The sequence below is a fragment of the Phyllobates terribilis genome, unplaced genomic scaffold (assembly GCF_046119375.1).
Source record: "Phyllobates terribilis strain yellow unplaced genomic scaffold, ASM4611937v1 Scaffold_12__6_contigs__length_324123572, whole genome shotgun sequence".
Lineage (NCBI taxonomy): Eukaryota > Metazoa > Chordata > Amphibia > Anura > Dendrobatidae > Phyllobates > Phyllobates terribilis.
The window spans coordinates 244,260,493-244,279,221 of NW_027362772.1; the positions used below are offsets into that span (position 1 = coordinate 244,260,493).

The following is an 18,729-nucleotide window of genomic DNA, read 5'->3' on the forward strand; positions in this document are numbered from 1 at the left end:
ATGCCCTTCTAAAATCCAAAAAGTGAGAAGCCGACACGGCCAGTCCGTTCCTGCCTGTGCCACCTCTGTGTCGCCGGGTTTGTGCCAGAGCCGCGGTGGACCCTGACGGCCAGCCCCCCTATCCCAATACTGGTGCCTGTCCGCCGGTGGGTCGAGGCCCCCCACGGTGGGGGAGGGAGTAACATCTGCAGAAGAAAGACCATCTTCCAGCCAATCTAAGATGTCGACTTCTTTTCGTGGACAATGTGATACGATCCCATTCTTACGGACACCCCCATCGCTACAAATTCTAAATGAGGCACAAAAACAGCAGGTGCTTCAACGGATATCAAGTGCTCCTTCAAGTGGGCTCTCCATCACCTCAATTTCAACATCACAAATACTCCAGTCCTCAGAGGTGTCACCCCAATCGCACTTGCTTCCTCACAGCTCCCAAGTCTCCAGCTGCCCGTCTGAGTATGGGGTAACACAGATGGCTGAGTCTGCCCAGCTGTTTACTCATACTATAGCCTGGGAAACGGAGGTCTGCTCCAGAGCTTCTGTTAATCCAGATGAGGAAATGATCTGATCCGATGCCCAGAATCTTTATAAGTTGGATCCAGGACCAGATGAAGAAGGTTCTGAGCATAATGTAGACCCTTGTTCCCAAACTGTAACTCCTGTTGGTGGAGACAATGATGAAGACGATGATGAGACTCAAATACCTGATTGGAGCGACAACTTGACTTTTCGGTCAGGGCAGGAAGAGGTTGGCTCTGAGGGCGACGGGTGTGATAACACACAGGGTGATGATGACGAGGTTGGAGATCCCACTTACTGTCAACCCACAGTCAGACAGTCGATGAGGTCAGCAGAGGAGGTGGAGGAGGATGTAACTAGCCCTGGGGATAGGGATGACTAGGTACCCGGGCATTTGCCTGGCCTTGGGGATGTCGCGGTGGTCGGCTCCCTGGCCCGTACCCTGGGGTCTCTCTTTAAAAGGGTGGATAATTGTTAATTTTATAAGAGTTCATGACGCCACCTGTGGTATCTGGTGACAAGCACCAGCGCTGCAGCAGTCCACTGAGGCCGGTGATAAGGCAGCTCGATGGTATAGCTCCCCACAGGTGGAGATAGGTCTCAGGGCAGCGTATGCAGGGGGAATGCAGGACAGGCGAGACCCAGCTGGGTCAGAGCTATAACGGGAACGGACACGGTAGTCACTTCAGTACCTTTTACTGGTGGAAATTCAGGCACATCCCAGAGCACTGTAGGGTGAAGGGTGCATATCAGGATCCTCCCCAATGAGCGGGTGTAGGGCCTCCTGTTTCTTGCCTCTGCGTAGTAAGTTTCTGACCTGCCTGGAGCTAGGCCTAACTTTGTCTCTGTCCTGCGCTGGCTGACCTTGTGGTAGGGCCTTCTCTTGGAGTTCACGCTCCCAGTATGCAGGGCCTAAGCGTCTCCTGGCTCTGTTACATATCAGCACCTTAGCGATCCTGGGACTTGTAGTTCTCCAGGGATTCCGGTTATGCCTTACTGGGTCATAGAGATACCGGTAAGCTCGGATCCTGTGTCCGGTAAATGCTTCGGGGTGAGCTGGTTAAGCTCCTCTGCCCCTTATGTACTAACTCGCCACTCGCCTTCGGCCTACTCGGGCCCTCACTAGGCTATACACACTAACGGCAGCTTGCCGCGCTTCACTGATCTTACGGCACCGGCACACCTTAAGCTCTATCTGGGCTCCCTGAATCTAGCAAGCAGGAGCCTCGTGCTCCACTGCTGAACTATTAACTGCGTTCTCTAGACTAGACTGAGCTCCACTGCAGACTGACCTCTCTTAGGCTTCTCTACTGCAGGAACTCTTCAGAGGAACTGAACTGCCTAGCTCCACCTTCCCTATTTATATCCCTAACGGGCTCCCTCTGCTGGTCTGAGGTGGAAGGTGGAGATGTGTGAATGTTTATGGGGGCCTCTTGTGGAGGATTCCATCAATGCACTCTTGTAGGATCTGTGATACCAAGCGCAGCGGGGCATCACAGATGCTATTGATGACGAGGTTAGGTTGCGCCTTCCTGAACAGAGACGGAGTACTGGAAGCACGTCAACAACTGCATCCTCAACCACAACTCTGCCTCTGACCACAAGTCGTAGTGGCTCTTCAGGTCACATGGGCTCTAAGCCTTGCATAGCCTGGGCATTTATTCAGATCGATAAGGATGACCCAACTCGTGTTATCTGTAATATTTGTCAGCAAAAGCTAAGTAGAGGCCAAAAAATACATAGTTTGAGTACTTCATGCATGTACCGTCACATGGATATGAAGCATAAGTTGCAGTGGGAAGCTCACTGTGCTACAATGCGGCCTAGCCGGCTGGGCCAACCACCGTCTGCCCCATCTTGTGCATCCGCAGCCTCTTCATCCTCTGTGACTGGGGGGACAGCAGTCACACATGTTTTTGGACGCAGACCTGCCACCTCTTTACCCGCAACAGCCAGTGTGATTGGCAGGTCGTCAGTTCATTGGGAAGTGGAAACACCTGCTAGTGTTGAGCGCTCTCCGACATCGAGAGCACCACCTTTGGATCAAGGCAACCTAACATGTCCGCCTGCATCTTCCTCACAGACCGGCAGTTGCCGGGGACACCCTACTCAACACCGTCTAAGCACAACAGCCAGCCCTCGGTCCCTCAGATGTGGAAAAGTAAAAGACCATTTCCTCCTAGCCATGAGAAAGCTAAGAGGTTGAATTTCACCATCTGCAAGCTGTTGGCTACAGAAATGCTGCCTTTCCACCTGGAGGACACAGAGGATTTTCAAGACCTTATGTCCGTCACAGTGCCCCAGTACCAGATGCCCAGTCGGCACTACTTCTCAAAGAAAGGTGTGCCTGCGCTCCACTAGCATGTCGCACACAACATCACCGCTTCTTTGAGAAACTGTGTGTGTGACAGGGTGCACTTCACCACAGACACTTGGACGAGAAGGCATGGACAGGGGCGTTACATGTCGCTGACTGGGCACTGGGTAACTATGGTGACAGCAGGACAAGGGGCTGCTGTCCAAGTCTTACCGTCCCCACGAATTGTGTGTTAATCCTCTTTATCTCGAACTTCCTCCACTGCTTCTGCCTCCTCAACCTCCTCTCGGTCCTCCACCTGCACCCAAAGCCTGTCTGGCAATGCCACCTGCTTTCTAACTGCGCAGAAGGAATCCTGCACACCTCCTTACTATGCTGGCAGCAGGGCTCAACGCATCAGTGTTTACTTTGAAATGTCTGGGAAATGTGAGTCACACAGCTGAGGAGTTTTGGTCAGCTCTGGAGACCCAGTTTCATGAAAGGTTGTCTCCACTGGACCTGCAACCAGGGAAGGCCATGTGCGACAATGCTGCAAACCTGGGTGCGGCACTTCGCCGGGGCAATGTCACACACGTGCCTTGTATGGCTCACGTGTTGAACCTGGTTGTCCAGCAATTTTTAGCCCACTATCCCGGACTAGATGGCCTTCTGCAGAGTGCACGGTCGCTGTGTGCTCACTTCCGCCGTTCGCATCCCGCAGTTCAACGACTTACATCTCTACAGAAGTCGTTGGGCCTGCCAGTTCACCGGCTGAAATGCGATGTGCCAACACGGTGGAATTCAACTCTGCACATGTTGCAGCGACTGTGGCAGCACCGACAAGCCCTGGTGCAATACGTTCTGACGTATAGCCTGGGCCAACAAGATCCAGAGGTGGGGCAAATCACGCTGGAGGAGTGGTCTCAGATCAGGGACCTATGCACCCTTCTGCACAGTCTTGAAATGGCGACGAAGATGTTTAGTGCTGACGATGCTATTATCAGCATGACTATTCCGGTGACTTACATGCTGGAGCACACGTTAAACAGAATTCAGAGTCAGGTGGTGGGACTAGAGGAGGTGGATGAAGTAGAGGAGGAGTCGTATGCGGAAGGGATAACATCTCCAAGGTCCAGACGGTCGGCAGCACCAAGGCGGCAGGCATGGGAGGGTGGGGGAGAGGGATTAACCAGGGCGCATGGTAGCAGCCAAACTGTTGAGGAAGGTGCAGGAGCCGAGGAAGAAGTGGAGGACGAACTGGCAATGGGCATGGAAGACTCATCAGATGAGGGAGACCTTGATCACATTTCTGTTGTGCGAGGTTGGAGGGAGAGGGCAGAGGAAGGAAGCATGATTCTTACCTCGCTACCAACACAACAAGGACTTGGTCCTTCTGGATGCGCAAGACACATGAGTGCCTTCTTGCTGCACTACCTGCAACATGACCCCCGGATTGTCAGAATTCGAAGTAATCCCGACTACTGGGTTGCCACACTCTTAGATCCCCAGTACAAAAGTATATTTGCCGAAATAATTCCTGCCATAAAAAGGTATTGACGAATGCAGGAGTATCTGTTGCAGAATCTTACATGTGCTTTTCCACAAAACACCAGTGGTGCATGTAGTGAATCTCACAGTTCTAACTTGCCAACGGTGGGACTGTCGAGTCTTCATCACTCAAACAGTAACAGTAACACAGTATCTGCTGGTAACAGCAATTTTGTGGAATCGTTTCACCACTTTTTTAGACCATCCTTTGCAAGGCCACAGGAGACAAGAAGTCTGACACATAGTCAATGCCTAGAGAGGATGGTACAGGAGAATCTCCAAGTGAACATCGAAGCCATGACTGTGTCACTGGACCCTTGCTCATTTTGGTATTCCAATCTTGAAAAATCGCCGGAGCTCGCCACTCACGCCTTGGAGATCTTGTCATGCCATGCAGCCAGCGTTCTCTCTGAACGTGTGTTCAGCGCTGCTGGTGGTGTGCTGACAGATAAGCGCACGCGGCTGTCCACTGAGAATGTAGACAGACTCACGTTCATAAAGATGATCAAATCATGGATTCGCAAGGACATTTCTACCCCTGTGTCATCCTTGGGAGACTAAAAGCTTGGGGATTTGGTAAAATCACCTCACCAACCGTTTTAAGCAACAGTGGGGCAATTGATGCCACTTAACCCTAGAACGCATGACCATAAAAATCTACACTTTCACATACCTGGGGCCCTTTAGGCCCGTGTGCAAATAACATGGAATAACTCAAACTCAAATGACAAACAACTATATACATGAAGAATACCTAGAGTTTCAAAATTCTAACTAAAGCAATCTTGCAGAAAATAGAAAACAATTAACTGGGCGGGCCTGCAAGGCCACAGGTATGCGTTCTAGGGTTAAGTGGTGTCTTTGCCACAATTTTGGGAGTCCCCTTGCTGTGTCTTACGTGACGTTGGCATCGTCAATTCCAGGTGGGTTGGGTCGCACCCCCCCCCCTTTTAACTCTAAGAAACTACATACACTATGGCTTGGGGTAACACAGATGGTTGAGTCTGAAGAGCTGTTTACTCAGAGGTCTGCTCCAGATCTCCAGTGTCTGCTAGTCAGCGTAGAATTTTTAACTGCATCTAGCCTAGGCAATACTTTGGGCGTAGTAGCCCAGCTGCGAAGCAAGCTGCACCGCCTGTGTATCTAATAAGAATTTTTAAATTAATCTAGCCTAGGCAGACTGTGGGGACCCCCAACCAAACCCAGATGCTCAGCCCCCCTACCGCCCCCCTTTCATGGACAACCCAATAATGTAACTCTTACAACTGGATGGGTGAGGATCGGTCACAGCTTTATTAACTCTTTATACTCATTCCATTAGAAAGGCATTTTATTTCTAAAATAATTCAGCTTGTTGCAGCATGCCCTGGGTCCCCACTCCGGCAAGTTGGCCAACAAGTGTAACTCTCCAACATGTCCTTTCTATTTCCAGGCCATGGAGGATCCAGCGTACTCGTATGCAGGACTCTAACCCCCACCCATCACTCTTAACGCTTGTTCCACTCCGTCCTGGAGTCCTGACAGGAATATGTCCAGTCCAATATCTATTAAGTGAACACCGTCGGGCCGTATGAGGCCTGCTTTATCTCCTTCCAGTTGTCGGTGTCGTATCACTACACCGCCTCTGTCTCTTCTAAATTTTGCCATCCGAATATTTATTACCCGCCTTGTCCATTCGATGGCTGTGATGTCTCGCGCACCTTGCCATACCGCTATCGGCACAATCTCTGACCATACTATAGCTAATTTTGTGAAAAATTCTCTGAAGCGCTCAGTGTCTAGTTTCATTATTGCCATTAGTTATGCGCTCTTGTGATGACCTAGGTTGTTTCCCCCGGCCTGTATAACTAAGATGACCGGACCTCTTGCCTCTCTCCCTACCTTGATTACCTCCATTAGTACCTGTGGCCATAGCAGGCCTCTAATACCTCTCCAGTTGAAATATGTGTTATGAAACTCTAATTTCCTCCCGTCTGGGCGGACTTTCGCCCTTTTTTGTGCCCAATATATATACGAGTGGCCTATCACTCACACTGTTGGCTTAGCGTCACCTGTAAAAGAAACAAACCACGTTAGGATAACAAGTCCGGTCTTATGTATCTCGCCAAACACGTGGATCGCCATCTCCCTATCCTCTGAACTTCCGTTTCTGACAGTCCTGCTCTTGCTGCTTCCGTGGCCGCACCTATGCGGAATGAGTGTGTCCCGTAATCTTTGGGGTGGTTCCCTGCCGATGTTATGCATTTATTAAATATAGCTTGGAACAGGTATCTTGATAATGGCGTTCCATCAATGTGTGATACGAAGAAATTACTTTGTGATCTGATGGTTAGATATGTTTTTACTATTGTTACCCGACTCAGTGTACTGTTTGTGGGTTGTAGAAGTACCCAAGTACCCCTGCCCGTTGGAACCGTTTTCGATTGGTGTATGCGTACACGTATTGCATTATTGGCTATGACTACTTCCTGGTGTAATAAGCGTCCACTGGTGGTAATTTTGGATTGAGGGACTAATTCGCTTATACATAGCGCCCCGAAGAAGGCGATCACAAATGCAGTAGACATTAGTGTTGCTTCAAATTGTGAGTGTCATGTTAATGGTGTTAGGGATAAGATGTGAGAAATCAGTTTTAGTGACACGGGACGGGACGTCTACATTCCTGACTTGGCTGACCCCTTTTCCACCCTTTTATGGATTGTCTGATGATGAATCTTTGTCACATCTCCCCAATTCAGTAGTTGGAAGTGAAATGCTACTCCGGTCAGACACCGCTGCGCTGACGCCCCTGATATGCCCCTCATCATTAGCTGGTGGAGAAATTCTATGGTGACTTGTGATCTGGCTTGTTCACATTGGTCAACCCGTCTGCCTGCTACTAGTCGTGTCCACTCTTCCCATGCCTTACCGTATGCTTGCCACGTTGACGGGGCAACTGACGCTCTGATTAATGGCATCAACTATTCGCCACTAGATCCCATAGGGAGGGTGGGCAACTGTTGCCCGATGGGTGGGCGTTGTGGAAGAGCTCTGTGAAAATCTGCCAATTGAATTGTTATAAAGCGTTAGCAGCAGCTTTATACCCCTCAGCATAGTGGCTAGCGCGGACCCATACATTGTGTTTTAGGCACAGGAATACTAGCCTGCGTAGTAGGCCTAGCACTGGGAGAGACGATGATGCCATCTTATTAATGCAGTGCGCTAGGCTGGTGTTTTGTGTTATGAAGCGTATATTTTTGTTAGCCAGGCGCGCGCCCCATATTTCTATTGCTACCACTATTGGGAAAAATTATTTTCAGGGCTAGATGCAGCTAAAAATTATTATTAATTTCAAAGCTGGTGGAGCTTGGTATAGATGGCCTAATACAATGAGTCCCACACACTGCTAGAAGCCCAAATATTTTTTCAGAGGTAGATGCAGATAAAAATTATATTCAATTTGCAACCTGATGGAGGTCAGTATAGATGGACTAATAGAGAAAGTCCCACACACTGCTAGAAGGCCAAATATTTTTTCAGAGCTAGATGCAGATAAAAATTATATTCAATTTGCAACCTGATGGAGGTCAGTATAGATGGACTAATAGAGAAAGTCCCACACACTGCTAGAAGGCCAAATATTTTTTCAGAGCTAGATGCAGATAAAAATTATATTCAATTTGCAACCTGATGGAGGTCAGTATAGATGGACTAATACAACAAGTCCCACACACAGCTAGAAGACCAATATTTTTTCAGAGGGAGATGCAGAAAAAAATATATTCAGTTTGCAAACTGATGGAGGTCTGTATAGATGGATTAATAGAACAAGTCCCACACACAGCTAGAAGCCCAATATTTTTTCAAAGGTAGATGCAGAAAAAAATATATTCAGTTTGCAACCTGATGGAGGTCAGTATAGATGGACTAATACAACAAGTCCCACACACAGCTAGAAACCCAATATTTTTTCAGAGCTAGATGCAGACAAAAAATTATTTTGAATTTGCAACCTGATGGAGGTCAGTATAGATGGACTAATAGAGAAAGTCCCACACACTACTAGAAGGCCACATATTTTTTCAGAGGTAGATGCAGAAAAAAATATATTCAGTTTGCAACCTGATGGAGGTCTGTATAGATGGATTGATAGAACAAGTCCCACACACAGCTAGAAGCCCAAATATTTTTTCAGAGGTAGATGCAGATAAAAATTATTTTTAATTTGCAACCTGATGGAGGTCAGTATAGATGGACTAATAGAGAAAGTCCCACACACTGCTAGAAGGCCAAATATTTTTTCAGAGCTAGATGCAGATAAAAATTATATTCAATTTGCAACCTGGTGGAGGTCAGTATAGATGGACTAATAGAACAAGTCCCACACACAGCTAGAAGCCCAAATATTTTTTCAGAGGTACTGTAGATGCAGATAAAAATTATTTTTAATTTGCAACCTGATGGAGGTCAGTATAGATGGACTAATACAACAAGTCCCACACACAGCTAGAAGCCCAATATTTTTTCAGAGGTAGATGCAGAAAAAAATATATTCAGTTTGCAACCTGATGGAGGTCAGTATAGATGGACTAATACAACAAGTCCCACACACAGCTAGAAGCCCAATATTTTTTCAGAGCTAGATGCAGAAAAAAATTATATTCAATTTGCAACCTGATGGAGGTCAGTATAGATGGACTAATAGAATGATGCTATGCCCAAAAGATTTTACTTCACTAGGTGCAGTAAAAAAATTGGTATTCTATACACAGGTGGTATATCTTGCAACACAGATAGGCTACTCCACTGACTAACACACTCTGCAATAGGCCAAAAAGGATTAGCTTTGCTAGATTCAGCCAAATGCTGTGAAAAAAACTTGCACAGCACTGGCACAGACCTGCCTGGCAAAAACTGATAGGAACTGATGTAACCTAGTCCTGAAAAGGACTCCAATTACAATTAGTCTTTACTCCCACAACCTATCTATTTAAGAGCACAGACCTGCCTGATAAAAGTCATAGGAAATGCTGTAACCTAGTCCTTAAAAGGACTGCAATCACAACTATTCCCTACTCCCAAGCTATCTGTAGATTTGTGCGAAAATTGGCTTGAAATTAACAAGGTATAGCGCACACAGCAACAGCGGTGCCGTCTAACACGCAGCTGCAGCAGTGAGAAAATGGTGGCGACGGGGAAAATGGCTTGGTCTTATAGGGCAAGGACATGTGACATACACTGCCAATGACACATGCCCTTGCTTGTGTGAAAAAAAGCACTTCGCTCCGTGTGTGCGCTGCTGATAGGCTGACAGATTGCACCTCCCCACTGTAAATGCGGGAAAGAGAAAAAAAAAATGGAGATCTTCATTGTTCCTGCAGAGATCCATCCCCTGCCCCTCCCCCCACCCCGCTGTACACTCAAACTGCGTATTAACATTAATTTTCATCATTACTGAGAAAAAATCCAGTTATGATTTTGGTGCACGAACAGTTATCGAACATAACCTCGAACAGCCGAATTTTTCTCAAATTGTTCGTGTTCGCCGAACGGCTCGAACACCGCCCAAAACAGCTCGAATTTGAGATTGGCGAACAGTTCGAGTAGAACAACGCTCATCTCTAAAGATGACGTTTTCAGCAGTACCATTTTTATTACCATTTTGCTTTTTGATCTCATTTTTTTCCACTTTTTGTTTGGCGATATGATGAAAAAGCATAGTTTTTGCTCCCTTTTTTATTTATTTTTATTACGATGTGCACAGAAGGAGTTAATTAGTGTGACAGTTTTATAGATCGAGTTGTTTTGGACGCGGCGATACCAAACATGTGTACTTTTTTTGTTTTTACATAAATATAAGGATTTATTGGTTTAATATTTTATTTATTTTTATTTATTTTGTGATTTTTTTAACAGTTTGAAAACATTTTTTTTTACTTTTTTTTACATTTTTACTTAGTCCTATATGGGACATTAATTTTTAGTTTTCTAAACACTGTTCTCATGCAATGCAATAGACATGTATTGCATTGCATGAGAGCTTTGCTGACAGTTTTACACTGTCTGTCTCCTGCTAGACTTCAGCTGCAGGCTGAGCCTAGCAGGACACTGTACATGGCAGACCCGGAGGCGGTCATGTGACCTCCGGCTGCCTTGACAACTTATAGGCCATGTAATGCTTTTCTGTGAATTTAAATATCCAAATATCCTCTTCAGAGAGGAGGAGGATAGGAACTCTAACACCACCTATTGGGGGGGGGGGGGTAAAAATCCTAAAAGACAATATCAACCCTTTAACGAGCCTTGCCACTTGACTTGGTATAAAAGCCAAACTAGACACTACAATTTGTAGACACGTATTTTGGGGTGTTTTCCCCTCATCAGTGCGAAGCAGGAGAGCTGATTTGCTTGTATGAGGGGCCTCTGATGGGACTGCAGTACAATTCTGGAGTAAGTAATACCACTTTGTGGCATCACAGTTTGTTGAAAAAAGAAATAAAGAAGCTCACCAAGCCAATATTGTTCGGGATACACTGGAAAGTTGATGAATGGGTGCCAATTCCTGCTTTTGAAGCTCAGCTACTGTATAACTGATGAAGAAAAAGGATTTTCTGGCACTTTCATCCAGAAAATTAATCTTTTTATTAGAAATTAATTTAAAATCAGAAGGATTCATTATGAGGATAAAACCTTATGCGTTTCTGGTGTACACTACGACCTTATTCATAGGAAAGGGCACAATGACTAAGGGTGTAGGTTTCGCCAGAAACGAGTAAGATTTTATTCTCATGATGAATTCTCCTGTTTTTAAATTAATTTCTAATAAAAAGATTCATTTTATGGATGGAAATGCTGGAAAATCCATTTTCTTTGTCTCTTCTAAAGTGGCAAACGCCCCCCGTTGTTTATCCTACGTCCATACTGATGTGAAAACTGCAAGAGCCACAATATTTTTGTGATTTATTAAGATGTTTTAAGCCAAAATTCTGGTTTATGCACATTAATGGATTGAGGCCATAATCTTCATGAAATACAGTAACAAGTCTGGAGCGTCTTCCCTTAGAGTTCTGTATTGTGCTGTTCCTCTAACAAGCCTTCTGTAATTACACGAATATTTTCACAACTAGATGTTACTGTTTCTTTCTTGAATAACATCCTACATAGTCTAACACTGTCAGCACTGATGTGACACTGTAAGATTGTGTAGAGGCATGGTCATGCCAAGAGGGAAGGTCACTCTAAGTCAGGCATGTGAATCTCAAACAGAGGACCAAAATAAAAAACTTGGACAAAATCACAGGCCAACCAGTATACAGTATAATAAGCCCCACATATTCCTCCATACAGAATAATGGGCCACACATAGTCCTCTATACAGAATAATGGCCTCACATAGTCCTCCATATAGAATAATGGGCCCCACATAGTCCTCCATACAGAATAATGGGCCCCACATAGTCCTCCGTACAGTATAATAAGCCCCACATATTCCTCCATACAGAATAATGGGCCCCACATAGTCCTCTATACAGAATAATGGCCTCACATAGTCCTCCATACAGAATAATGGGCCCCACATAGGGGTGGTGATTCTGATTTCGCAGGCCAAATAAAACCACCCTGCAGGGCAGATTTGGCCCACAGCCCAGAGTTTGACATGTATGCTCTAAGTTGTCAAATTATTCATAAATTGCCAGGAGCACTAAGAGTGCACAGTGCTAGGTTTTCATCCTTATCTGAGCATACGGAAGGACAATGTGTGTTGGAGAATTGTTGGTAATCAATAAACAATATAACTGACACTTTTATGATGACTCTTTTGCTCTATTGTGGAAGCATTTGGGCTCCGTGAGGCATTCTGGCATTGATTATTGGAGCATTTCAATACTATTTGTGAAAACATTTTAATACTGCTTATAACGGCACTCTGTCACCTTTCATAAAAAGAACTTAAGCACCACTAATAGGGATATGGTCAGAATTTGAGTTTGGGCCTTATGTAAGATCATACTTCTAAATTTTCTTTTTAAGTCTAAGTTCAGGCAGCAGTTGTAAAACTCGGGCAAGTCACATCGGCAAATTGAGGCCATGAATGGCTCCTTCTTCAGCTCCATGTACCCTTTGATTTGCATTCGGGAATGTGATCTGAAACTCTGATCAAGAAACGAACATGTCTTAGTTTGGTTCCCTTTCAAGGGGTTTTCAGGCATCCAAGGAATTCATGCACGTGTTGCCCCTGGTTAGCTTTGAATCTAGAAACTCAGTGAAGCAATGCCAAATGGCAGTGCCACTGTGCTGCCCCCTGCAGTACAACTGCAAACTTAGCAATCAAAGATGTTTATGTAATATTTTGTGTGTTCCTGGGAAAGTGGTGCTTAAACTGTTTTGGAAATGGGGATTCAAATGTTGGAAGGCTAGCATATAATATAGATTTCTTAACATATCGATTATTTTAAAATAATCCTAACTTACTCCGAGAATTTCCGGTTCTCCCTGGTAAAATGTGACGAGTGGTTTGGGCATATTGTCTGGAGCATTACGGGACCGTCCTTCGCTTGGTGCATTCCCCTGATCATTTTGAGGACTTGATTGTGAGATAAGAACAAAGCCCCCTGCATCTGTGGTCAGTGTAGACATGGCTCTGTAACAGCAAGAACAACTCAGGCATGGACATAACATACTGAACATTCTATCTTCATCCTCTTCTGATAACTTTTTAATGCGTATTTCATAGTAGCTCATCCCTGATGTCTGCAAACTCTCTATTTACCTAAAAAAAGCCCAAAAAAACATGTTCTGCATATGGGCTTCTCAGTGTTTTTCACTATCCAGAACACGATGATGCCTGGCAATATAACTGGTGGTGTTACATATAGACATTCCTAAAAATTACCTACATTTATCTTAGAAATTTTCTCCATAACTGAATATAACATTAAAATAATTATATTAAAGGGTTATTCCCATCTCCAAGATCCTATCCCAATATGTAGCAGGTGTAGTAATAATATTAGCAAATACTTCCAATTAGAAATGCAGTATAGTTTTTCTGATTTGCTATGTCTCGTTCCTCATGTACAGGCATTGCAGGACCTTGGGTATCCATGGTTACGACCACTAGCAACTAGCTGTCTGTCACTATATCAGTGGTCGTAACCATGGATACCAAAGGTCCTTCAATGCCTGCATATGAGGAAAGAGACATAGTAAATCTGAAAAACTATACTACATTTCTAATTGGAGGTATTTGCTAAATTAGGAAATGGAATAAGGATTGAAAAAAACAAACGTACAGAATTAATCAGCAATACAGCCTAACACAGATTAGATCAGTTGGGGTACTAAAACCTGTTGACAGGTTCCCTTTAAAAACTGCCAGATGCACCTCACACACAAGTGGGGATTGCCTCATCCGTGAAATCCTTTAGTTGGAAAGGCAGGTTCTATAGAAACATTTTCCATAAGATTTACTATAAGACAAGTTTAACCAGATGAGTTCTACAAGACACGTTTTACAAGGTACAATCCACAAGACACATTCTACAAGACACATTTTACAAGACAAGGTTTACATGATACAGCTTACAAGACAGGGCCTACAAGACAGGGCCTACAAGACAGGGCCTACAAGACAGGACCTACAAGACAGGACCTACAAGGCACGACCTACAAAACACAATCTACAAGACATGATCTACAAGATCTGATCTACAGAGACATTTTTAATAAAATGTGCTACAAGGCATGTTCTACTAAACAACTTGTACAAGACACATTCTACAAGACAAATTCCATAAGATATATGGCAAGTTCTACAAGATGCTCTCTACAAACACACTCTACAAGACTCGCGCTACAAGTTCTACAAGACAAGTTCTACAAGATACCTACTAAAAATCATGTTCTACAAGACACAATCTGTGAACACTTGTTCTATAAGAAACCTTCCACGAGACACCTTCTAAACACACATTTTACAAAACGTGTTCTACAAGAAATCAGATGTTTTGTGAAAACTCAGCACTTTTGACTTCCCTTATTATTATGTTCACTCACTGATGATTCTAGGCATTTCATCCTTTTAAGGATTGTCTCAGTATTTCCACTTATCACTCAACAGAAATATAAGTATGTTTTACATGGTTATAAATACTGTTTTTTGGATAATACCTTTTTTGTTATCTGATCAGTTTTTCGTCTTCTGTGTTAGCTCGGTGGACATCTGGGGGCTGTTTACAAGAGAGACATGGAAGTCATGTGACTTTTAAGAGGAGGAGATTTCTGGGCAATGTGCCTGTCCAAAAAAACAAATATCCCAATCTCTTAAGAAAATTCTGTAATGGATTTGTGCACAGTCTTTCAGACCTCCTAGAGGTAAAGTGTTTTTTTCTGGTTGACATAAAAAAGTATAATATACATTAAATACATAAAATATAGTGTATAAAGCTATAGTGTGTGTATATAGTGTATCTAGTTATTATTGAAAGGAAGTGTTCCAACTTCCTAACATACTTTCTGCTTCTGTTCACTAATTTTTAAGTTTTTCTGCTGTCAGTGAACAAGAGCACTTTCATTTTATATTCAGAGGCTGCAAACCTGTACATACCCTAGTTCAGTGCTCCGGTAAACTGTGGGTGCAATTGTGCCTAGTCTGGACAGTGCTCTTGCTTTCACAGGGAAGGGACCGACCTTGTTATAAGTCAATTGTACAGTGTGGGTAAGGAAAGTATTCAGACCCCTTTAAATTTTTCACTCTTTGTTTCATTGCAGCCATTTGGTAAATTCTAAAAAGTTAATTTTTTTTCTCATTAAAGTACACTCTGCACCCCATCTTGACTGAAAAAAAAACAGAAATGTAGAAATTTTTGCAAATTTATTAAAAAAGAAAAACTGAAATATCACATGGTCATAAGTATTCAGACCCTTTGCTCAGTATTGAGTAGAAGCACCCTCTTGAGCTAGTACAGCCATGAGTCTTCTTGGGAATGATACAACAAGTTTTTCACACCTGGATTTGGGGATCCTCTGCCATTCTTCCTTGCAGATCCTCTACAGTTCTGTCAGGGTGGATGGTGAACGTTGGTGGACAGCCAATTTCAGGTCTCTCCAGAGATGCTCAATTGGCTTTAGGTCAGGGCTCTGGCTGGGCCAGTCAAGAATGGTAACAGAGTTGTTCTGAAGCCACTCCTTTGCTATTTTAGCTGTATGCTTAGGGTCACTGTCTTGTTGGAAGGTGAACCTTCGGCCAAGTCTGAGTTCGAGAGCACTCTGGAAGAGGTTTTCATCTAGGATATCTCTGTACTTGGCCGCATTCATGTTTCCTTCAATTGCAACCAGTCGTTCTGTCCCTGCAGCTAAAAAACACCCCCATAGCATGATGCTGCCACCACCATGTTGCACTGTTGGGATTGTATTGGGCTGGTGATGAGCAGTGCCTGGTTTTCTCCACACATACCGCTTAGAATTATCACCAAAAAATTCTATCTTCATCTCATCAGACCAGATAATCTTATTATTTCTCATTGTCTGGGAGTCCTTCATGTGCTTATGAGCAAACTCTATGCGGGCTTTCATATGTCTTGCACTAAGGAGAGGCTTCCGTCGGGCCACTCTGCTATAAAGGCCCAACTGGTGGAGGGCTGCACTGATAGTTGACTTTGTGGAACTTTCTCCTATCTCCCTACTGCATCTCTGGAGCTCAGCCACAGTGATCTTGGGGTTCTTTTTTACTTATCTCACCAAGGCTCTTCTCCCATGATTGCTCAGTTTGGCTGAACGGCCAGGTCTAGGAAGACTTCTGGTGGTCCAAAACTTCTTCCATTTAAGGATTATGGAGGCCACTGTGCTCTTAGGAACCTTGAGTAATGCAGAAATTCTTTTGTAACATTGGCCAGATCTGTGCCTTGCCACAATTCTGTCTCTGAGCTCTTTGGGCAGTTCCTTTGAGCTCATGACTCTCATTTGTTCTGACATGCACTGTGAGCTGTGAGGTCTTATATAGACAGGTGTGTGCCTTTCCAAATCAAGTCCTATCAGTTTAATTAAACAAAGCTGGACTCCAATGAAGGAGTAGAACCATCTCAAGGAGGATCACAAGGAAATAGACAGCATGTGACTTAAATATGAGTGTCTGAGCAAAGAGTCTGAATACTTAAGCCCATGTGATATTTCAGTTTTTTTTTTTTAAGAAATTTGCAAAAATTTCTACATTTCTGTTTTTTTCAGTCAAGATGGGGTACAGAGTGTACTTTAATGAGAAAAAAATGTACTTTTTAGAATTTACCAAATGGCTGCAATGAAACAAAGAGTGAACAATTTAAAGGGGTTTGAATACTTTCCGTACCCACTGTATCTGTTTGTATCTGTTGAACAACAGATCTGCATAGTTGTGGTTTCAGTTGTGACTGGAATCCTGGAAATGGCCTGGATTGAGGTTTAAAGGAACCATAGGGAGTAGGGACCAAATATATGTCTTGCCCAGGGCCAGATGTTGGTTGGACACAACATTTCTTTCTTCTATTCCTCACATGGCTGGAGGGAAGGTCCATGGCCTAGAGGTAAACTGTATGGTGGTAAGCTGGTTCTACTTCCTTCTTTTTACTATGTGATTAAAGGAGTTGTCCAGTATTTCAAAAACATAGATGGTCTGTGCCAGAAGCAGAGACACGTCTGTCCTTGGATTTCATCTGGTATTATAGCTCAAATTACATATTAGTTATAAGTTTGTTTAGAGATGAGCGGATTGATCCGTGAGGACCAAGTTTGATTAGAATTTCCTGACATTAACGGAATCTGAACACTGAATTTTGGTTCACCATTCGCAAAACTGCCCTGTACCGTTTCCAACACTGCTGGAGAGCAGGCTGATATTTTTATTGTATTGCCTTACTGGGCTTCCCATAATGCTCTGCAGACGTGACATGTAGCGAATTACATACCTTGTACAGTGGTGGTTAGTACCTGAGTCATAACAGATCAGATGTCTCTCTTCAATAAAGTGTAAGCTCTTATGGTCAGCAGGGTCCTCTCCCTCTCTCATGTAAAGTGTAAGCTCTTATGGTCAGTGGGTCCTCTTTCTCTCTCCTGTAGAGCGTAAGCTCTTATGCTCAGTGGGGTCCTTTCTTCTGTAAAGTGTAAGCTCTTATGGTCAGCAGGGTCCTCTCCCTCCTCTAGAGTGTAAGCTCGTATGGTCTGCGGGTCCTCTCTCTCTCCTGTAGAGTATAAGATTGTATGATCAGTGGGTCCTCTCTTTATCTCTCCTGTAGAGCGTAACAAAATATAGTTAGCTGGGTCCTCTCTCTATCACTTTCCTGTAGAGTGTAAGTGTGGCACCCCAGGGGTCTGGTTTTCCACAGTAATGTAATGTTATGTCTGAGAGCAGGTGGGAGGTCCTTTGGTCAGGGATCCTGTGCATGCCACACCTCCTGCCCAGTCTTGGGAGGGGAAGAACTTCCCCTGTATAAACCCTGGGCTGAGGCAGGGTTAGTCAGTCAAGGAGAGTAGAGACAGAGAAGCAGCATAGGAAGAAACAGCAGAAGCTCAGTGGGAGCAATATTACTATGAGTCAGGGGCTGGCAGCTGCAGAGCTCGCCCTGACTGAGAAGCTTTCTTACCGGACCCGGCGTCCGAGGCTGTGGGGACTAACTCTTACCCAGCAGCAGAAGCCGACCGGCAGGGGATTTCAGGTCCTCAGGCCCAGAAACCCGAAGGCACGGTCACACGCGTGGGACCAGCACCGCCATCGTGGAGCGGAAGCCATTAGAAGGCCCCGAGTCACCGGCCATACGGGTGAGCACCACACGGTACACTCAGGGACGTGGGCTACTTATATCCGCTTCTAGCAAGGTAGCCAGAAGAGTACAGTCAGTTTGGGAGGCCTACAACTCCGCCTGGCCAGGGGAGATCCCATCTGCTCAAGGACTGACCAGGCCCCGTTCACTAGCAAGTACTCCGGGAGGGTCTATCGTTGTTACCAGTAAAGAGCCTGAATTACACCGCACCGTCTCTGAGTGGTTCCTGCTACCCCCATCATCCACATCTGCTGCCCTAAGGCCATACCCTCCCGTTGGGGGTTATACCATCTACGCTGCACCATCCATCCACCGGCCTCAGCGGACTGTCCTGCAGCGGCAGCTCCATAGCTGCATTCAACGGGTGGCGTAGTCGTCCTGCATCTACCGCTGTTACATCGCCGCTCAGTTTGACTCCCTGGGCACGGACCGGGTCACCGCCACGAGACTACAACCCTCAAGAGATCCGGCTCCGGGTAAGCTCCCGCGTGCGCAACGCAGCGCGACACAGGCCCAGGGGCGCGTCAACTTTGGCGTAGTCGGCAGGATTTCGTGCCCGCAACCACCGGGTACTGCGTGCCTGAAAAAGAGACTTTT

General features: G+C 44.9%; 1 protein-coding gene across 3 annotated transcripts in view; it reads right to left on the reverse strand.

Annotated features, from left to right (window-relative positions):
- The window catches only part of LOC141171544 (membrane-spanning 4-domains subfamily A member 4A-like), a 36,002-nt gene extending 21,376 nt beyond the window's left edge, over positions 1–14,626 (reverse strand). For 2 of the 3 annotated variants that reach the window (XR_012252338.1, XM_073655225.1), the window contains exons 1-2: positions 14,513–14,626; positions 12,815–12,983 (exon numbers count right to left, since the gene is read on the reverse strand). The gene's annotated coding sequence lies outside the window, so the exon portion shown is untranslated. The remainder of the gene's footprint in view (positions 1–12,814; positions 12,984–14,512) is intronic. The other variant, XM_073655226.1, reaches the window with a different exon arrangement.
- Positions 14,627–18,729: the final 4,103 nt, after the last annotated feature.